This window comes from Euphorbia lathyris, chromosome 10 (assembly GCF_963576675.1).
Source record: "Euphorbia lathyris chromosome 10, ddEupLath1.1, whole genome shotgun sequence".
In the NCBI taxonomy this organism is placed as follows: Eukaryota; Viridiplantae; Streptophyta; class Magnoliopsida; order Malpighiales; family Euphorbiaceae; genus Euphorbia; species Euphorbia lathyris.
In genome coordinates, this window is record NC_088919.1 from 76,253,161 (window position 1) to 76,276,485 (window position 23,325).

General features: G+C 36.2%; 1 long non-coding RNA gene across 4 annotated transcripts; it reads left to right on the forward strand.

Moving 5' to 3' along the window:
* Positions 1-10,583: 10,583 nt before the first annotated feature.
* LOC136208488 (uncharacterized) lies at positions 10,584-15,161 on the forward strand. Of its 4 annotated transcripts, XR_010677181.1 has the most exons (5): positions 10,584-10,912; positions 11,000-11,045; positions 12,750-13,008; positions 14,390-14,576; positions 14,868-15,161. It is a non-coding gene; the product is annotated as an uncharacterized lncRNA (long non-coding RNA). The 4 variants fall into 4 exon arrangements; XR_010677182.1 differs by lacking the exon at positions 14,390-14,576 and having other exon boundaries at positions 14,868-15,157; XR_010677180.1 differs by lacking the exons at positions 14,390-14,576; positions 14,868-15,161 and adding an exon at positions 13,378-14,371.
* Positions 15,162-23,325: the final 8,164 nt, after the last annotated feature.

The following is a 23,325-nucleotide window of genomic DNA, read 5'->3' on the forward strand; positions in this document are numbered from 1 at the left end:
AATTATTATATGCATGCCAATTTGGCCGTATTTGCCTAAATTGATCACAAAATGAGCCTAAACAGTGAAAAGTAAATAAAACATTTCCAATTTCTAACTAACTCACACAAAAGCATTTAAATGCGAGAATTGCTCGCTTATTAACTAAATAACACTAAAACCCTATATCACCACACGTTCTAGAGTGATTTCCTTTAGCAAGTGCAATCCAGGGATCAAAGCTTTGTATTCTGCTCCATTTGCAGAGATAGCTAAAGCTAACTTGTGATTCTGTTCCATTAGAAACTCGGCATGTTTAGCTCTCACCAAGTTAGTTTCAGTAATAATTTTAAGTGCATATTTCCTTTAACACAAAAAAAAAATCGTCAACATTACGGGCTACCTCTAGCCCCAAGAAATACTTCAAAACACCTAGGTCCTTCATATGAAAGCATCAGCCTAAATTTACTTTGAAGGTACTCAAAGCAAGGTCATCATTCCCTATAATTAGCATATCATCAACAAATTAATTTGAATCTTTCCTCTTATTAGAGTGAAAAAGAGTAATCTGAATAAGACTGCAAAAAACCATAACTCTTTAATGCCTCTACCAGCTTCCCAAACCATCATATTGGTTCTTGATTCAAACTGTACAAAGACTTCTTCAACCTGTAGACTACTTCTGACTATCGATTGTCAAACTCCGGACCTGTACACTTTTTCCTCAACGTACCCATGAAGGAAGGCATTGTGAACATCCAATTGGTAAACATACCATTTCTTACATGGGTATGGTTAAAAATGTCCGATTGGTGACCATTTTAGCTATAAAAGTGAATGTCTCATTGTATGCATTCCCTTCAACTTGGTGATTCCCAAAACACATTAATCGCGCTTTTAATCGCTGTAAATTGTCGTTTTCATCATGCTTCTCAGTGAAGACCTATATGTTTCCAAAAGCCTTTTTACCTAGGGTTAAGTCCACAAGTTCCCAAGTCCCCTGATCTTCAAGAGCTCGAATCTCCTCAACCATTGCTTTTCAGCAACCCTCACTTTATGTAGCTTCCTTGAAGTTCTTTGGCTCGTTTCCTGCATTGATTATTGTAAGGAACTTGTGATGTTTTGTGGAAAAATTATCATAGTTAACAAAGTGAGTTATAGGATAAGGAGTCCCTAAGGAGGATGATGAAGTCGGTGAACTCTCGAGGGGACTCTTTTTCCATATGGTATGAGTTACAAAATCACGTAGCTTAGATGACGGAATCTTAGGTCACATCCCACGACCCATGGGCTATCCTCTGTTTTGCTGCACCGACACTACTAGCCCACCCATCCCATCACTAGCAGCCTACAACTGCTCACCCTCCCGCTAATTGCCAGTACAACTACTTTAGCACCATCTTTCCCAACATTCACATTACCCCACCTTCTTATTCTAACATCGAATTTTCTTAACCGTTATTACTTTCCACTAATTTCACCGTATAACATTCCACAGAGTGATGAGGAGCATTTTCACTAATAGGTACACGAAGTGCTAAAGTAGCAAACAAAAATTTTGTCTCAAAAAACTTTTATATCACGATAAATAAATAATTCTTTTGTCTCTAAATCATACAACCTCCACCCTTTTTCCAAATAGACAACCAATGAAGACACATGTCCAACTCCAAGTTCAAACTTATCCCTCCTTAGTGTTGAAACATAATTTCCACACTGACTTTGATTATGAAAAAAATATTAAAAGAAATTAATAATCTCATACTTAGTAAAACATTAAAATTAAATGTTGATATAATTTGGACTAATGTATTTGTTAAGTGTATGTTTGATTAAATGTAAATAAGAAAGGTATATGCACAAAGGCCTTGAACTTAGATCAAAGGCCCAAGGATCAATTTTCAGCCCAATAGTTGGAAGGATCCAGAAGCAGAAGCCACACCTAAATTAATCAACGGGTTTTTTTAAGTTACAGTTGGTGAGATTTTTTATGACAACTAATTAATTAGCGAAATTTTAGTCAAAATCAACATTATATATATATATACACACACATATATATATATTACTCATTAATAATAGGATTGTATATTTTACACTCAATAAATGCATTAAGAATTAATGTTTGAGAGTATGACACTGTTATAACTCTAATTCCCAAATGTGACAATCCTGAGCGTATGACTGATCTTAGGCCAATTTCGCTATGTAATGTTCTTTATAAGCTAATTGCTAAGGTGTTAGCAAATCGTTTGAAGTGTTTTTTGCCTGAGAGCATTTCTGAGAGTCAGTCGGCATTTGTCCCGGGTCAGTCACTTATTGATTGTGTCCAAATTGCATTTCAGTCCCTTCACTATATGAAAAGAAACTGGAGAAATGGAAAGGAAGAGGTTGTTTTAAAAATTGATATTAGTAAGACTTATGATAGGGTTGATTGGGGCTTCCTGAAAGTCGTTCTTATTCGCATGTGATTTGATTCGATATGGGTTTCTTGGATGATGATGTGTATTACAACTGTGTCTTATGAGATTGGGTCAATTCTGAGGTGGTGGGCCTGATTACTCCTAAAAGAGGGCTTAGACAGGGTGATCCACTTTCTCCATATCTTTTTATCATTTGTGTTGAGTAACTATCCAAACTTATTTCACAGGCAGAAGCTGAAGGATATGTAATTGGGTGTCGAATTTGTCCATCAACTCCTTCTATTTCTCATTTGTTTTTTTTTTGCAAATGATAGTATGTTGTTTTTTAAGGCAACTGAAGCTAAGTGTAGGGTGGTGGCCAACATTCTTCAGTCTTATGAGTTGATGTCGGGTCAAGCAGTTAACTATCAGAAGTCTGGCATTTTCTTCAGTGCTAATATTTCTTTGAAGTGTCAGGAGTTAGTGAAAGGAATTTTGGGGATTCACCTTCCTTTTTACACGGGTAGATATTTGGGGCTCCCTTCTCTAATTGGAAGGTCTAAAAAAGCTATTTTTAGCTTTTTAAAAGAAAGGTTGCTTATAAGATTCAAATGTTGGTCTTATCGTTTCCTATCCAATGCTGGTAAAGAGGTTTTATTAAGTTCTGTAGCTCAATCCCTTCATATGTTTTGTATGAGTGCTTTTATGTTACCTAAGTCTTTATGTGATGAGCTATAGAAAATGATGAATTCCTTTTGGTGGGGAACGAAGGAGAATGGAGCTAGGAGGATTCACTTGTGTAGTTGGAACAAATTGTGTGTCGAGAAGGATAAGGGTGGGTTAGGGTTCAGAAATCTCCATGATTTTAATCTTGCTCTCTTAGGGAAACAGGGATGGAAGCTGCTTGAGAACCCTATATTTATTCAAAGCTAAATATTATCCTCACACGTATTTTTTATCTTCTCAGTTGGGTAATAACCCAAGTTTAGTTTGGAGAAGTATTTGGTGTTCCTTTCAGGTCATTAAAGATGGAGTAAGGTGGAGAATTGGGCAGGGTGATCAGATTTCCATTTGGAAAGATCCTTGGCTCATTAATGATGAGAAGAGAATGATCGAGTCAGCTTGCACGGAAGAGAATCAGCTTGCAGTTATGTCAGATCTCTTTATTCCAGGTACCCATCTTTGGGATAGGGGAAAGATTGAATGATGGTTAGACCCGGGGGAAAGGGAGTGTATTCTTAACACGGTGGTGCCATTCAGCAATAGAGACGACTCGATTCTATGGTATTTTAATTCTAATGGATCCTATTCGGTCAAATCAGGATATAGGAGGTTAGCTTCTCTCCACTAGGGTACTGCACAATATTTGGGATGGCAGAAGATTTGGAGACTAGATATTCCACCTAAAATTCGTCTATTCTTGTGGCGGTTTTGTGCTATAATTTTGCCTTTGCGACTTCGTCTATCACATAGGCGAATTCCGGTCCCAATTGATTGTGTGGTGTGTAAGGCTGACATTGAGCATGGATGGCATTTGTTTCCAGGATGTGAGTTTGCTAGAGCATGCTGGCAAAAGGCAGGGCTTATGGGTCCAGGGGTCGAGTGGGAGTGGGTGGAGGATTGGGCTCTGGAAATGGTTAGGACGGCTTTCGCAAATTTGGTGGTTAAGATAGTTGCTTTGCTTTGGGCTATTTGGGAAAATAGAAACATGAATTTTTGGAATTACCAAGGTGAAGGCGTTGAGCGGGTGGTTCGGCAGGAAAATTTGATGGTGGCGGAATGGCAGACGGCCAACACTAGAGTCGGCAGGGAGGGGAGGAGACATGGTAGTGCGGTTGAGGGTCAATGGCAGAGGCCGCTAATGGGATTTTCTAAGTGCAACATGTTGGTCCCGTGTAACGTGACAATATTAGTTCCAAGAGGGGGGGGGGGGTTAGGAACTATTTACAAAATTTCACGTTAAGACTGACTTGTTTTTCTTTTAAGACCTTAACTTAGTCTTTTTAGCATAGTGGTACTGAGTAAGTTTTAGATACAAGCTTAGTCAACAGGTGACTAAGACTGCTTCTATTCTTGAGTCAGGAGATAGCACTTAAGTCTATTCCTGAACTCAGCTCCTCAGTTCACTCAACTCAGCTTATGTTCTTTTTAGTGTTTTACTAGGCAGTATTTTAGCAAGCAATATATAAAGGAGTTAAGGGTTAGAAAGATATTACTCAGCAGACGTATCCTAGTTTGGCCTCTCCGCCTACGTCCAGTTCCCGGAATTCCTTCCGAGCTTTTCGAATCCTCTACTAAGCTCTTTAAAGGTAGAGTACAAACCTTTTACAATAGCAATTGAGTATACAAGAGTACCTTCCTCTATTCCTATACTCAATCATATTTCTACCGCTGAGTGCTATAACCGAGCAACTTAACGTCTCCTTTCTATTCTTCTAGAAATGATAAGAGTTTTGTTCTAAACAGAAGCTGAGAACACTTTAGATGAAATAAATCACTCTAGACTTTTACATAAGAATATGAATTGGTGTAAGATTTGTTTTGCTTTTTTAATACAGAACTTCGAGTAATGATTTGGTCAGCGTTTTGACTTGTTGAAGATCTGCATCGAATGAAGCGTTTGAGAGGCCTATTTATAGTGACACTTGAGGCACCGATCATTTTGAATTTCAAAATAACCATTGGAGGGAAACAGTTTCCTGCCTCTTTCACTCAGTCAGTGCTCAGTGTCTTCGGCCAATAAGAATCCTTCATCTTCGGCAGTGCTCAATTGCTTTTCGTCAAGCTAGTCAGATTGTCTCTATATTTTTGGCAAAGTCTTCCAGACAACTTGCTGTGTCTGCTGAACTTTACCCGAAGTAGAAATACTTTGTCTCCAAGTTTATTCAGGTCAGCCGCTGACCTGACTTCCTTGTCGAACAACTCAACAGCTTCGTCTTGAAGCTTTTGGAGAAGGCTTCTCGATCCTTCTCTTCGCTGGGCTTGCGTTTCATTCAGCTTGAGCTGTGTTTTGATCTGCTTGGGCTGTGTGGCTTTCAATAGTTGACTTGGGCTTGACTTTCTCTTGTGGGCTTTTAGGCCTTATACTTTTTTTTTGATGTCTTGAATCTTATAAATCAATTAACTCAACATTGAACAAACACATTAGTATTAATAAATCAAAACATTTAAATTTAATGTGTTAGAATATTTTTATCATGGTGAATTAATCATACTTAAATAATTTTGTCAAATCAAAATCATGTGGAAAGGTGTTTCAACACAACATGGATGCATCTTTGTTCGCAGACGAGGAGCGGTATGGCGCAGGGGTGGTCCTCAGAGATCATTTGGGTAAGTTTTTGGCTTGCTTTAGTAGTGTTGGGGCGTGTATTATTCTACCCCTCTTGCTGAATATATTGCAATTAAGAGTGCTTTGGATTGGTGTGAGTCTAAGCACTTTAGTAATGTGATCTTTGAGAGTGATGCGAAGGTTGTTACATACAAATTACTTGGTACTGCTTCAGATTGCTCAGAGGTGGGAGTGGTTATTGATGATATCAAACAGATTCTACTTAGACATCCATATTATCCTGTGACCTTCATCTCGAGATTAGCGAAGGGAGCGGCTCATGCTATAGCTAGGCATGCTCGGTCCAATGCTAGTTTATTTAGTGATTTTTCGATTCCTGATTTCTTGGTTTCTATAGTTTGTAATGAATCTTTTTTTATTTCTTAATACCATTTTGTTTGGTTTCAAAAAAGAAAAACTTTTTTTCCTTGTAGTGTTCGTTTATGTTTTAATTTGACCCCTGTTAATTTTCATTTGCCTCAATTAGGCCCTCCCAATTCACCTATTATTATTTCTTAATCTCAATTTCACTCCAAAATATTAAATTTCACCTTCAATTTCATCCCTCTAATTCTTTCATTTTTATTTTCCAAATAGAAAATGAATAAAATTGAGTGATTAATATTGATTAATTGAAATGATTAGCTCGTTAGTTTAAGTGATTAAATTAATTATTAAAATAATAAAGCTAAATAATGGACACAATCAAATTGATCAAGCTATTAGAAATCTATCGGTTAATTCTATTAATCAATTAACCAATCAATGATTCAATGGGGTATACTAGCATGTTAATCTTAATATAATTCTTAACTATTTCTTTTCATTTTAATTTTTAAGCACTTATTTATTTTCATTAAACTATGATAAAATGCCATCATTTTAGCATTTTAGTTTTCCATCTTTATGGCCCTGTTTGGGAATTAGCTGTTAGCTGTTAGCTGATTACATTAGCTGTTGCTGTTAGTTGATTACATTAGCTGATTTGACTAGCTGTTTGTGTAGACCTGTTTGGTAAAAATTAGCTGATTGATAATAGCGGTTTGTGCAAAAAGACGAATCAGGGCATTAATTTTGGCGCAGAAAAAGTCGGAGTTTATCTATTAGGGTTAAAGAAGTCCATTAATTTTAATATTCCAAAACGCTAATTGAAAAAGCTCATTTTAAGAGCTTTTTCTAAATTAGCGTTTTCATCCCAAAACTCTCTCTCAAACCTCTCTCCACCAAACACTCCAATCAGCGGTTTCAGTGGTCAAACCTCTAAAATTGGTCAAAACCGCTCTTTTTATCCCAAAACGCTTTTTGCCAAACAGGGCCTATGTCAAATTAATCTTTTTGTCAAAATCTCGAAACTATCCCGTACCTCGATTATGTAAATAACCATCCAAAATCTTCGTCTAAACTCAGTATATATGTTATGGTAAAGGCTATGTTTACTTTGTTTTTTACAAAGTAATATGTTATATATGCGCATAAAAGTACAAACTAATCTAAATCTAAACCAAAATGGAAATATTATTTGAAATCATCTTTTGCTAAAATTCGTTTATTTTCGCGTATATTTATATATGTATATTAAAAAGTGGGTTTTAGTAAAATAAATAATATTCCACAAATATTTTTAATGTTAGAATATTATATATTATATATACATATATTAGGCAATTCATTGTATAGGAAAGTTATTTATTATAATATTATATATGGTATATACATATTAGGTAGTTATTGTATAGTAAAGTTATTCTTACATTGTATTAGAATATATAAGAATTTAACTTAATTAATAGATCATTTACCTAAAAAAATATTAATTATTACAATCAATTATTCAAATATTTAATATATAATATATAATATTTAAGAAAAAATATGAAAAACGGAAAGAATATGAAAAAACGCAAAAACAATTCAAACGTGAAAAACAAAAAACAATGTGAAATCACTAAAAACACGACAAATACAAAAAAAAATGTGAAAACACGTAATGTGAATTTTAAAGATTACTATCAACTTTTCATGTGACACATTCCGTTAAAGGAGCTACAAAAGTATAACTCGAGAGGTTCGAAGAATGCGACAGATTTACAGTGCCACATCCCTTTTTCATCTGCTTACTTCTTTTCTGGTAGAACTTAAAACTTGATCTGAGTGTTAAGTTTCCTGTCACTCTCCTTTTATAATACAAAATATGTGGTTACCAATGATAGACTTTATTGATGTCTCTCGAACCCAATTCTTTTAAGCAACAAGTTGGTCATTTTCTTTCTTCATCTGCTTACTTATTCTCTAGTAGAACTGAATATTTGTCTTAACTAGTACTCACCTGAAAACCAAGAAACCATATAGGAAATGAGCTGCTATCAATATAATTTCTTTAAGAATATTAAAAATAATAATAATAAGTAGAGGCTAGAAGTGTAATTTGTAACATCCTGATGTACCTGCTCATTTATGTTTAGTCATATTAAGACCCTCGTGATGAAAAAAAATGAAACATTAAATTACTTACATATTTTTCAATGCTGCAAAAGACTTTAACTGCCCCTTTGTTTCCAATGGAGACTCGTTTTTTAGTTAATTTATGAGTTATGAAAAGTTAAGTTAAATTTGGATTTTAAATCCATTTAACCAAAATTAAGTTAAGTATGAAACATTAATAAGTTAAGCATAAACTCATATTATATGTTTTTTTTTGTATATTTTCATTTTTCACGTGAAAACGTTTTAGTTTTGTGGGTTTTTGCTTTTACGCATTTTGTTAGTTTTTCGTGTCATTCACGTTGTTTTCCACGTTTTCTTTCACGTTTTTGTGTTTTGTTTGCGTTTTTCGCATTTTCATGTTTATCGCGTTTTCACGTATTGTCACGTTTTGGTGTCTTAGTATTTTTTGCGTTTTTTGTATTTTTCAATTTTCGTGTTTTTTGTATTTTTCACGTTTTTTATTATTTCATGTTTTGTCATTTTTCGTCTTATTTTCCTATTTCGTGTTTTTTCGTGTGTTTGCTTTTTTTTTTTTGCTTTTTCGTATTTGTTTAAGTTTTCATGTTTTTTGCTTTTTTTACATATTCTCGTGTTTTGTAACGTCTTCACGGTATTCACGTTTTTCGTGTTTCATATTTTTTATATTTTTAATTTTTTTTATGTTTTCCCCATTTTTCCATTTTCACGTTTTTTATGATATAAATTATGGATTCGCCAAAATTTATAGGATTGGAGAAATTGGCTAGAGAGAAGATTGATGATTTAATGGAGGGTAATTTTGTAAATTATTAAAATACAATATTAGCAATATCTATTCCTTTGATAAATTGAACCATAGAATAACACTATTCCATACAAAAAATTGAACCAAAAGTGGGAATAACTATTCTATTTCTCCTCTATTACGCGAACCAAACGAGCTTTAAGGACTCGTTTGATTCGCGAAATAAAGGGAGGAATAGAATAGCTATTCCTAAGGAATAGCTATTCCTACCTTTGGTTCAATGTTTTGGATAGAATAGCTATTCCATAGAATCTATATTCCTTACTATTCTTCAATTTATTCAAGGAATAGCCTATTCCTAATATTGTATTTTTGTAATTTATAAAATTATCCTCCATTAAACTCTCAATATCCACTCTAGCCAATTTCCTAAATCCTATATATTTTGACGAATTCATTATTTATATCATAAAAAAACGTGAAAAATGGAAAAATGAAAACGTTAAAAAATGTAAAAATATAAAAAAATGAAACACAAAAAACGTGAATAACGCAAAAAAGTTACAAACACGAGAATATGCAAAAAAAGTGTGTAAAACATGAAAAAAAAGCAAACACATGAACGAAAAAGTGACAACACGAAACGTGAAAAAATATGAAAAACACGAAAACGTAAAAAATACTAAAACACAAAAATATGACAATATGTGAAAAACGCGATAAACATGAAAATGTGAAAAACGCAAACAAAACATGAAAACGTAAAAAACACGAAAGACATGAAACAACATGAATAATACAAAATAATAACAAAATGCGAAAAATGCAAAAACGCGAAAAAGTGAAACGTGAAAACGAGAAAAAATGAAAAAATACAAAAAAAAAACAATAACGTGAATAACACGAAAACGTGACAAAACGGGAAAAATACAAAAATGTGAACAAACGCGAAAAATAAAAAAACTTGGAAAACACGAAAAAACATAAAAAAAAATACAAAAACCATGAAAATATGAAAAAACGTAATAAACGCATAGTTCACATTTTCGTGTGTTTTAACACATTTTCACGTTTTCGTGTTTTTCGTGTTTTTTCACATTTTCTTATTTTTCCACCTTTTCATGTTTTTTTGTTTTAAATATTTTTACTTTTCGTGATTTCAGAATTTTTTCACTTTTTATGTTTTCACGTTTTCGTGTTTTTAATAAATTTTTACGTTTTTTTGCGTTTTTTCACGTTTTTCTATTTTCTATATTAAATAATAATATATATTAAATATTTGAACAATTTATAGTAATATTTAAAATTTAATAAAAAATAAGACATTATATTTGAAGGTAATATTGTCTTTTGAATAAAAAAATTATCTATTACATTCTATCTTATTCCACGAACCAAACAAAGAAATAATTATTGCTAGGAATTCCTATTTCATTCTTTGCTATTCTATTGAAATAGCCATTTTATTCAATTCTGTGAACCAAACGGCACCTAAGAGTTATTAAATGGAAGTGGACAATAAAATAAGGATATTGAATGTAATTAGATAATAATACAGGAGAATTTAGAAAATTTTCAAAATTTAGGGGTAATTGAAATTGAAGCCTATTATCTCGCACAAATTCAATATCTCACACAAATTCAATACCTATATAAGTGAAGTCAGACCTTTGCTCTTCTCCGCACCTCCTCAATCTCCGAATAGCGATTAGGGTTACCTATTGTTCATAGATATAGGCATTCGACATTGATATCTCCTCTGCGAGATCGCAATCGCGGATAGCCCCTCCTTCTCAGTCGCCGAATAGCGATTATGTATACTTGTTATGTGATTAGGATTAGGGTTTATCTTCTCCAGAAAGTGGCGCAATCAAATCTATGAAACCCAATTAAATTAGCGTTCACCAATACTTTTTATGCGATTAGGATTACGGTCCGGTAAATTTCTGATGTGGGGGAACGGACTATGAAGGAAGAATCAAGCTTAATTCGGTAGAAACCCTTCTTTCTGTGTTTTTGTTGATTTGGGAAATTGCAATTTCTCATATGGATTTTGATTCCGTGATGATTTTTTTACAGGAAACTATTTTGCTTAACCAATCCAGTTAGTGCTTACAATTTTATGGTAAATCTTTGCACTTTTGCTTTGTTGGTTTTCATGTTTTAATGGCAAGTTTTTGATTTAATTTTGCTTAACTAAAGATCTAAAGAGCTTTAAGTTTTTGATTCTAATGGTGATTTCAATAGATCTATTGTTAAATACGTTTGTTAGATGATGTGTTTGTTTATAATTACACTCATGATAGGATTACTTGAAATATGTTCAACTTTATAATTCCGTTAAAGGAGCTACAAAAAAATGTGAAAACACGTAATGTGAATTTTAAAGATTACTATCAACTTTTCATGTGACACATTCTGTTAAAGGAGCTACAAAAGTATACTGTTGGATGCTATTGGATTTTCATATCCCAAAAGCTAAGTTGAAGTTTCTCTACCATACTTATGAATCAGGGATGGATCCAAGTGGGGTTCGGGTTCTTTAGCATCCACTGATTCTCGGAAAAAACTTCATGGAAATTGTGCATGTTGTTTTAATTTCTTTATGCAATACACTCCAAAATATATTAATTAAGTATTCATAAATCCCGAGAAAACACTCCAAATCTCTCTTGTTCTTTGGTTCCTGGAGCATAGAGATAGATTACAATTTTCTTTGTTCTTCATGTGTTTTTTTTTATGCTTGTTATGTCATTGATCTATATGTTACAGCCACTAACTCAATACATTTTTCTGTTAATTTGAAAATCTTTGAGGTTGATGTTGGTTATGAGATATACATGACGAACTCCCAAGAGCGAATATCTTGAAGAAAATGTCTTTATGTGTTACCCATTTGTTTTATTGTAATTAAAACTGCAATCTTGATTTAGATCTTGATTCTTATTTTTGCATCATGTCTTTAGTTAATGGAAATCCGAAGAGAGGAGATTCCGATGGCTATGCCAAAAAAAAAACATATAATATGAGTTTATACTTAATTTTGGTAAATTTAGACTCATTTGGCCGACATTCTTCTCATCTTCTCCTTCTTTCTCAAATTCCTGCCTGCAATTACTGCCGTTCCTACTTAATTTTATCTGCATTTTTTTCCCTTCAACTGGTAACCTATTCGGTTTTCTGATTTTGGCTTATCGGTTACTCATTTCTTATTTCTGTTATTTAAACGGTGCCTTGATTCTGTTCTGCATTTTTGTTTATTGCCTTCACTCACTGATATTGCTTCAATTTTCATCAATTTACTTTGCTGTTTGCTTGGTTTTGAATATTGTTTCATTCTCATGTTTCGCATTGTACATGAATTGCTGTTCAGTTCTCGATGACGATTCTGTTTCCGTGTTTGGGTCACGTATTCTGGTGACCCATTACAACATTTTCGGTCTTCTGTTATGTGATGTTAATGGAAATTTTGCATTTCATATCTCATTACTTTGTTTCTAAGGTTTTGAGTATTTGAAGTCTTGTTTTTGAGAAGCATTTTGATGGAACATTAGCTGAAATAAACTAAAAGCCATAGTGGAGAATAATTAAACAAAAACACAGATTCCAAAGTACAATTTAGTTGGCAAAGAATCAAATGAAAATAATTGCTTAACAATAATTTGATTATTTAATTTAGTTATGCTAACATGCTCGCCCTTTGAATTCTGAAGATGAGATAATGCACGACTATGCTTGTATTTTATTCACTCTTTTTTGTATTAATTTGTCTCTGCTTGCGTTTCCCTTTTGCACATCTATTCTCAATTCCAAAACTAACATTCTGTAGGAAGTACAAAAAGGAAGGAATTGCATGGAACAACCAGAATTCATGCATTATCTGGAAACTGGGGAGGGAAGCTTGATGGAGCCACATTTCATGCACACAAGTTTCAGTTCTCAACGAGACTTATCCTGGATCCGTTCTTCTAACTGAACCAAAGCTTGATCATGATGCTGGAAATATTGAATTGGATCTTTTCTTGCTCAGAAAGACAGTTAAGGCCTCTATTTCTTCTTGTGTACAAATGCAATTAGATGCTGAAAAGGTAAAAATATATGCTTGTATTTTGGATAAGACTTGATTTAGGAAGTTGCTTAATTGAATCCCTTTTTGTTTATGTTCTTTATCAGATAGCTAAAGAAAAATGTTCCCATGAAATTTTTTTTAATGGATTATTTGGGAAGTTATTCTCTATATAATCCACAGAGTTAAATTGGATTTAAAAAACAAAAGTAAAAATAAAACACAATGTCCTTTTTCAATGAACAAGGCAAGTATTGCACAACTATACTTCAGCTAATGCTGATACATCGCTTGGCCGTCCATGACTGATCTGGTTCTAGCTTTATATCTCCACAAAAATGATACTGCTTGGTAAACCATAGTTGTTGCAATGATATTGTTAATGTTTCAGGACATGTATAAAGGGGCTAAAGATGTAATAGCTCTGTGTTGTATCATGCAAGTACATATGAGAATAGTGCTAAAAAAGATGTATTGACTGAGTGCTATTCTCGAGATAGAAAGTGGATGGCTTCATTTTTCATGAACTTAATCATGAAACACTCCTCAGCTTTCATGTAAAATAGGTAAAAATGACCGGTCATGTGTCTCCTCCATTTGTTCTTATTTCTTTCATGTTCTTCATGTCCATATTAAGCTTTTTTCAATGAAAGGATTGAATCTCAAGCACGATAGAGAAGATGATGGAAATTGCGACTAGTCCAAATATTACCGAATTTATTCTTGTCTTAGAGGTGTTGGATGTTTAGGGTTTGAAGAACAATTATCAATTTCCTTGCAATAGTTTAAACATAGACACTCATAGAATTCAGATTTTAAATTCGGGGAAGAAAATTTAGACCTTGAATTCACCCATTTCCTTAATCTTTCCTCTTTCTACAACTAATAAATATTTCTATAGTTCCCAAATCAAAACCATGTGATTATTAGTAAAAAAAACCAATTGTATAGCCTAATTAGGACATGAATTGCATTTGGATCTTACTAGATCTATCTTATTCTCTTTTTCTTTTTTCTATACTACATCCTTTAGTCTACTACTCCGCCGGTGAAGAGCAACGTCTGCCCTTTCTATCCCTGAGAATAGAGACACCATAGTTATTCCTCTTGGGAATAAGTTTTCCAGTATGGGTAATTGGTATGCAACTGTATCAATTTGAAATAAGTTTTCAATTTTAATACAATATGTTAGATTGGAGAACAAGAGGAATATTAGGGGCAAATGACACTCATACAATGTATTTGCAAACTTTTAAACTATAAAAATGTCTTTGCAAATCCGTAGATCTTACCGGGAATAAGATACCAAACGATTTATATTTATCCATTCGACTAATCCCACCTTCCCTTGTGCGGTTCCTAAGAAAACTAATAGACATTTCTATCTCATCTGGCTCAAGCAGCGGTCTCAATTTCTAGGCGTCCACTAGCATTGAAGACTTGAACGTTATGAAAGTTTGAGAGCAACCTTGTTGGCATCATACCGCTTGTGAAAGTATCAGTTTTTTAGTAAATTTGCTCTCTTGGTGTAGCATCCACCTTTCCCATGTTTGATGATAGTACTTACAGAAAAGGAGAGAGGTCTAAAAGGTACATTAAATACAACTTTCAATTTGTCTCACTAAAATCTATTACCTTATGGTTGACATCTCATTATGTGTCTCCTCCATTTGTTCGTATTTCTTTCATGTTGTTCTTCGTGTACATATTAATCTTTTTTCTATAAAGAATTGAATGTAAAGCACGATAAGGAAGATGATGGAGATGGGGACTAGTCCAAATATTGTAGAATTTATTCCTGTTTTAGAGGTGTTGGATGTTTAGGGTTTGAAGAAAAAGTTATCGATTTCCTTACAATGCTTTAAACAACAAAATATGCAGGTTTTTCTTCTTTGTAGCAGCGGTCTCAATTTCTAGGCGTCCACTAGCATTGAAGACTTGAACGTTATGCAAGTTTGAGAACAACTTTGTTGGCATTGTTCCGCTTGTGAAAGTATCATTTTTTTTTGGTAAATTTGCTCTCTTGGTGTAGCATCCACCTTTCCCATGTTTGATGATAGCACTTACAGTAAAGCAGAGATGTCTAAAAGGTACATTAAATACAACTTTCAATTTGTCTCACTAAAATCTATTACCTTATGGATGACATCTCATTATGTGTTTCCTCCATTTGTTCGTATTTCTTTCATGTTGTTCTTCGTGTCCATATTAAGCTTTTTTCTATAAAGAATTGAATGTCAAGCACGATAAGGAAGATGATGGAGATGGGGACTAGTCCAAATATTGTAGAATTTATTCCTGTTTTAGAGGTGTTGGATGTTTAGGATTTGAGGAAAAAGTTATCGATTTCCTTACAATGCTTTAAACACTCACACTCATAGAATTCAGACTTTGAATTCACCATGTCCTTAATCTTTCCCTTTCTACAACTAATAAATATTTCTATAGTTCCAAAATTAAAACTCTGTGCATAGCCTAAATATTTTTATCTCATTCTCTTTCTCATTTCAATTTAGACCTTTAGAATTAAAAATAAATTAAACTTTTTCTCCATTTTCTTTTCTATACTACTTTCTTTAGTCTGCCCTTCCTATCGCTGAGAATAGAGAAACTATATTTATCCCTCTTGGTATTTGAAATTTATTAATAATAGTGAATGCCAATGAGAATGAATACTCCAAAAAGAGAGGGGCATGTTGAAAAAAACATTGCTGAGGTACTTCCTGAGTTGATTCCTCGTCATCAGGGTATTCCCAGCAGAATCAAGGATTGCACTTTCTGAGTGCCCTCTTGGGATCCTTATCTTTTTAGGTAGATTTTTGTCTTGTGCTGTTTCTGTTTCAACAATCTCTGCAGAAGTAGATAGGTCAGTAAAAGTAATCTTAGGTTCACTCTTACTCTTGGTCAGCCTTTTAGTGAATGACTCAGTAGCTGGTTCTTGGTCAGCGGTGGTTACTGAGTGTGGATCATCTTCGGTCAGCGGCTGGTATCTACCTGCAGGGTTAGTTTCGTCGAACTCTACATGTACTGACTCTTCTAAAACTTGAGTTCGCTTATTAAAAACTCTGTATGCTTTGCTATTTGTTGAGTAGCCCAAAAAGATAGCCTCGTCAGCTTTTGAATCAAACTTTGCTAAGCTATCTTTGGTATTTAAAATAAAACATCTACAGCCAAAGGCACAAAAGTATCTAATATTAGGCTTTCGTCATTTCCAAAGTTCATAGGGGTTTTCTTTAATATAGGTCTAACTAGAGCCCTATTTAGAATATAGCATGCTGTGTTAACAGCCTCTCTCCAAAAATACTTTGGAAGCCTATGCTCATCCAGCATTGTCTTGGCTATTTCAACCAGAGTTCTGTTCTTCATTTCTACAACCCCATTTTGCTGAGGTGTTCTAGGAGCAGAAAAATTGTGGTCAATACCGCTGGCTTCACAGAATTCAACAAACTTTTGGTTTTTGAATTCTCCACCATTATCACTACGGATGTGAGCTAATTTTAGGTATTTTTCATTTTCAATTTTCTAACCAAATTTGAAAATGTCTCAAAGGTTTCATCCTTGCTGGTCAGCAAGATAACCCACGTGTACCGAGAGAAGTCATCTACAATGACCAAGGAAAATCTTCTTCCACCCAGACTCAGCGGCTGGACTGGACCGAAGAGATCCAAGTGTAGTAACTCTAATGGACGCTTAGTTGAGACAATGTTTTTGCTATGAAAAGATTGTTTGGTTTGTTTTCCAGCTTTGCAAGCGTGGCATAACTGATCTTTTTCAAATTTAAGTTTGGGCAGTCCCTCAACCAATTGCTTTCTTGCTAATTTGGCCAGGAGGTCCATGCTTACATGACCAAGTCTCCTGTGCCATAGCCAGGAATTCTCTTCCTTTGATACTAAGCACACAGTTTTTGAAAACTTTTTCTCTAAGCCTAGCATAAAGACATTATCTATTCGAGGGGTAGTTAATATTAACTCATTTGTTTTACCCTCGTATATTTTACATCCAGTAGCATCAAATATAACTTTTCTCCCATTGTCACATAGCTGAGCTATGCTGAGTAAGTTATATTTGAGTCCGCTGACTAGGGAGACAGATTCAATAGTAGGATTACCTCCAATGGTTCCTGACCCGACTATCTTACCCTTCTTGTTGTCTCCAAAACTTACGCTCCCACCTCGTTTACGCTCAAACGTGATGAACTGAGTTTCATCACCCGTCATATGCCTTGAGCATGCGCTGTCAATATACCACATCTTTGACTTCTCAGCACACCTCAGGCTTACCTGCATTGTAACTAGTTACTCTTAGGTACCCAATTCTTTTTGGGTCCTTGCTTGTTAGGTGCAACAGGTAAAGCATCATATTTTATTTTATGGCGACATACATGGACAGTATGGCCATTCTTTCCACAGAAGTCACAGCTGACCTTCTGTTTAGGATGTTTCACTGACTTGTCAGCACCCCAGTGCTGAGCGTGCCAGCACACCTTAGTGGTGTGTCCTTTCTTCCCACAAAAGTCACACTGGACTTTTCGCTGGGGATTCCATCTCTGCTGAGTACTTTGGTACTGAGTTCTCAGAGGAATGTTTCTTTTAATTGGAACCTTTAATTAGTTCTGGATAGTTGTGACTTTCTTTCTCAGTTTCTTTGAAACTGATTGGACTTCAGAGACAGGCTCATGTATGATTTTCATGTTATCATGCAACGTTGAGTTGTCCTGAAGAAGGTATTATTACACTTTTTGATAAGTGTATAGAGATCACTCAGGGTATTACACATTTCGTTTCTGAGCAAAGAAAGTGATATTACCTCATTTGATTGCTCCTCATCGTCAGTTTCAATGGAGGGGTCAGCATGATCAGAGACGCATGGCTCAGCAAGTTCGTCAGCCATGAAGCATATCTTCGCTGACTCGGTGGCCTCAGCTTCTGTTGATGAAGACTCATCACTGTCGCTCCATGTAGCCACCATTGCCTTTTTGCCGCTCTTCTTGTCTTTCCTCAGTGTGGGGCAGTTTGACTTAATATGGCCGGTTTGATGGCACTCAAAGCATGTAATGGACTTTGAGCTGTCCTTTTTGTATTTGCTATCGCTTGAGTCGGCTTTATACTTATCAAACTTTCTGTAAGGCTTTTTGGAGTATTTATCATTTTTCCTGAATAGCCTTTTCATCTTCCTTGTGAACATGGTCATCTCCTCATCATCAGTTGAGCTCCCGTAAGTGGAGTCAGCTTTCATGACAAGGGATTTCTGCTTCTTGTCTTCAGCTTTTTCCTTCACCTCAAAGTTTTTCATGGATATTTCATGGGTCAGCAACGAGCCGATGAGTTCGTCATATTTGTAGGTGGTTAAATCTTGAGCTTCCTCAACCGATGTCTTCTTTGCTTGCCAGTCTTTAGGAAGACTCCTGAGTATCTTTTTGACTTGTTCTTCCTCAGTGAAGATTTTCCCAAGTCTCTTGAGCTCATTAATGATGTTGGTAAATCTTGCATTCATGTCTGAAATGCCCTCATCATTGTTCATCTCGAACAGCTCGTACAGTCTCATCTGCTGATTCACCTTGGACTCCTTTACTTTATTGGTTCCCTCGTAGGTGACTTCCAGCTTTCTCCAGATCTCTTGCGCCGACTCACAACCTGAGATTTTATTATATTCTGCAGCATCGAGCGCACAGTGAAGCATATTGATAGCCGAAGCGTGATTTTGAAGCTTCTTAAGATCATCCTCTGTCCATTTGGCCTCAGCTTTTACAACTGTTTGGCCATCCACAACTTCGCCAGGTACAAATGGGCCTTGGACTATAGATAGCCAGGCACTCATGTTTGTAGCCTGAATGGAATTTTTCATCCTATTCTTCTAGAAGGTATAGTTTGATCCGAAGAATAGGGGAGGCCTAGTAATGGACAGCCCCTCAGGCAGTATCTGAGTTGTTTGGTTTCCAGGGAGAAACCGAGTGCTGTTTTCGTCCATGGTAGGGATCAGCTCAAGGTTGTTAGACCTTTTTCAATGAGCTTTTAAGGCTCTGATACCACTTGTTGGTCCCTTGTAAGGTTGCAAGTATAGTTCCAAGGGGGGGGGGGGTTAGGAACTATTTAAGCTTTTTTTTGCAATTATGGCAGACTTCTTTTTCTAAGGAAAAAGGTTTTAACAGCGGCGCTGAGTAAACAGCAAGAAACTGACCTAGTCACCAGTTGACTAAGCCAGTATCTTGTTGTTTACTCAGCGCCGCTGTTAAAACCTTTTTCCTTAGAAAAAGAAGTCTGCCCTAATTGCAAAAAAAAAAGCTTAAATAGTTCCTAACCCCCCATTGGAACTATACTTGCAACCTTACAAGGAACCAACAAAGCCAATCCTTCTAATGCCTTTGATTAAGTTTTGGCTATTTCGGCAAATAGCATTATTCTCAGAAATCATTTTAACCGCTTCCAGGTTATCAGACTCCACCAAAAGCTTCTTCACCCCCAGATTCTTAGCTAACTTCAGGCCAGATAAAATTCCCCAAAGCTCTGCAGAGAAGGACGACCCAATACCCAAATTATGAGAGAAACCAGAAACCCATCTGCCACCATCATCTCTAATAATCCCTCCTGCGACAATTCTCCCGTCCCTTAGACAAGAACCATTAGTGTTAAGCTTAACTACTCCTTCGCTCGGCCTCCTCCAGCCTAACAGATGAACCTCCTTCCTCTGAACAGACCTAGCCAAGGGATCCTTCACAAAGCTCTCAACCAAGGAGCTAATCTTTTTCGAAAAGAACTCTAAAACATTCGGCAGAGACTACATTTTACCTCCAAAAATCTCCTCATTTCTCCATCTCCAAATCTGATGGCAAACCACAATAAATAATAGACCACCCTGATTCAATTCAGTCAGAAGCTTCCCTTTAATCCCATCCACAAACCAATCACTCTCAGAGTGGGCTAAAAAAGAAGCGAGCATATTCCTAGGGAGAATTCTCCTCCAAATCTCTTTACTTTTCTCACAGTCTCTGAGAGCATGGCACAAAGTCTCTTCATTATCTCTGCATCTGCCACAAGCTCTAGACTCCACCAGATGCCTCCTTTTCCTATTAGAATTAGTAAGCAACCTATTTTTAACCCCAACCAACAAGAAGCTTCTAATACGGTACGACACTTTTAAGGCCCAAATCGTCTTCCACACCCCTGGGGACGAGGTATCTAACTCCTGATATAAACCCTGAAAAGCTGATTTACAAGAATAGACCCCATTGTTCGTCAAAGACCAACAGTACCTATCCTTGTCTTCAATGTTACTACTAATCTGAACACTTCTAATAGTAAGGAGCGATTCCAGACTGAGGTATGAATCAAATTTAGACCAAATCCACTCACCCTCAGAATCCACCACATCTGCAATTTTCCAGTCCTGAATATCCAAAGCCGGCAAAGAAGTACAAGCTTCCAATAAAGGCTTTTTCCCTATCCATATATCTTTCCAGAAGCTAATGGACCTACCATTACCCATATTCCATCCAATCCCTGAACAAAACTCAGAAAAAACAGCACTAATGCCTTTCCAAAGAAATAAACAATTAACCACTCTTTCCTTAGGACCCCAAACACCTTATCCTTCCGATATTTCCCACATAAAAGTTGGACCCATAGAGCAGAAGGAAGCTGCCACATACGCCACAGGAGCTTCATTAATAAGACTTTATTATTATCTTTGGCTTTCCTAATGCCGAGACCTCCCATATCCTTAGGCTGACAGACCTCATTCCAAGGAATGAGGTGGATCTTCCTCCCCTCCTCAGCTTCTCCCCATAAGAACCTACGATTAATTTTATCCAGATCCTTGAGGACAGGCTCTGGAAGATGACAAGCCTGCATAATGTGATTGGGAGTCGCACAATTAACAGATTGAATCAAGGTAAGACGGCCCGCCAGAGATAGAGTCTTAGCTTTCCATGTGGCACACTTCATATTAGCTTTATCCAAAGTATCTTTAAAAGACACTTTCGACACTCTATCACTATGTAGGGGAATACCCAAATACTTCCCAGGAGAACAAGCCAGAGGGATACCCGACAGATCACTCATCCTTTTGCAGGTTCTCTAGTTCATATTCTTAGAGCACATCATTCTGGACTTCTGGACATTGAGTTTCTGACCAGAGGCCGCACATAAACAATCTAGAATATCCATAATAATACTTAATTGCTCCTCATTACCTTCCAGAAAGATCAGAACATCATCTGCAAAGAACAAATGAGTAACCTGGGGACAAAACTTATTGATAGCCACTGGGTGGAATTTCCCTTTATCAACAGCATCTTGGATCAGGTGAGACAACCTTTCCATTGCAATAACAAATAAGAAAGGACTCATTGGGTCCCCTTGACGAATACCCTGGCCCGGAGAGAACTCCTCCGTCATATCCCCATTTATCAAAACTTGAAACACAGGAGAAGAAATACAAACCTTTATTAACCTTCTCCAATTGTCAGGGATCCTTGCTCTCTCTAGACTCTCCATCAGAAAACTCTAGTTAATACGATCATATGCCTTCTCCAGATCCAACTTAAGAGCCACAATACCTTTCTTCCCCTTTCTGGTCTTCATAGTGTGGACCATCTCTTGAGCAATCACTACATTATCCATCATTTGTCTACCCGGTACAAAACTTCTCTGATTCTGACTAATGATCTCAAGAAGAATGCAACGGATTCTATTTGCCACCATCTTTGTAATAGTCTTATAAAGAACATTACAAAGACTGATAGGCCTCATATGTAAGAAAGAAGAAGGCTTCTCAACTTTAGGAATCAGAACCAGAAGGGTTCTGTTTATCAGCCCGGTATCCTGAGAACCATTAAAAACACCATTTATGAAGTTCTACACACCTTCATTCACAACCTCCCAGTGTTTATGGTAAAAACCAGCAGGCAGACCATCAATCCCAGGAGCTTTGGAAGCCCTAATACTAAGAATAGCTTGATCAATATCTTTCAGGGAAATAGGGTGGAAGGCTTCCAGAATTTTATTCTCTCCTATCATGGGAAAGGTAGCAACAGAATGAGCCTTACCTAGATCAACAGGTTCCTCATTAAAAAGGTCCCTGTAGAAGTCCAGGGCCAAGTGCCAAATATTTTCGATCTCATAAATCCACTCACCACTAGAGTTCTTGATAGCATCAATCCTATTCCTCTGTCTTCTAATGACAGTAGAAAGATGAAAATACCTGGTATTCGGATCTCCATCTTTGATCCAGGCTTTCCTAGACTTTTGAAACCAAAGAAGCTCCTCCTGCCGAAGCACAGCTTCCAACTCTTTCTGAAGGGTTCTGAGAAAGCCATCCAAACTGTGATCGAACCTCACCTCCAACCTACGCTGAATGCCCTCGATTCTACTCAATAAATTAGTCTTCCTCCTAATAATATGCCCGAAGACATTTTTATTCCACCCACGCACATTCTTTCTGAACCCCTCAGCAGCTTGAAGGACATTTGAGTGAGGCTTCCAATTATCTTAAACGAATTCCTTAAACTTCGGGTGAGTCTCCCAAGCCACCTGATACCGGAAAGGTCTCTCCCCCTAGGCCGATTACCTCTGAACAGCCTAAATAAGATAGGACAGTGATCCGAATGAGGGAACGGGAGATTCAACACAGAACCTTCAGGGAAAGTAGATTGAGCTGAAACATTCGCATAAACTTTATCCAATCGGACGAAGGTACTGTTGCGCTTCCAAGTGAACTTATGACTAGAGGCCTCCAAATCAGAAAGCCCACATAAATCCATGCTATTCTTGTGATTGAGGCAACGGTTAACATAGTGATGCAATCCCCCTCTCTGATCACTCATAAGGCCAATATCATTAAAGTCACCAGCCACAAACCAAGATTCAGATATGTTAACACTCATCGAATGAAGAACCTCCCAAAGCCGTTTCCGATTGGTCAGGACCGGATCAGCATACACCAGGGTAATGAAAAAGGGGTTATTACCAGAAACACTCACTTTACTATGAATAAACTGTTTATCCATACTAATAATATCGAAATGAACGCGATCTGGCTTCCAGAAAAGCCAAATCCCACCAGCCCGGCCAGTAGCCTCCGATCTAACACAGTTCCAGTTTCTAAATTTTTTAACCACCTCATCTACTTTATCTCCACTAATCTTGGTTTCCAATAAAGCAAAACAAGAAGGATTAAATTGTTTAATTAAATCATTAACATGGATACGGGTAGCCTTGCTAGCCGCACCTCTAACATTCCAAAGCAACAAATCCATAGAAAGGAGGACAACTGACCGCACCCACAAACCTAAGCCAGGTACTTATTAGGGGCTCCTGAGAGCCTCTCCGAGGTACCCGCAGGT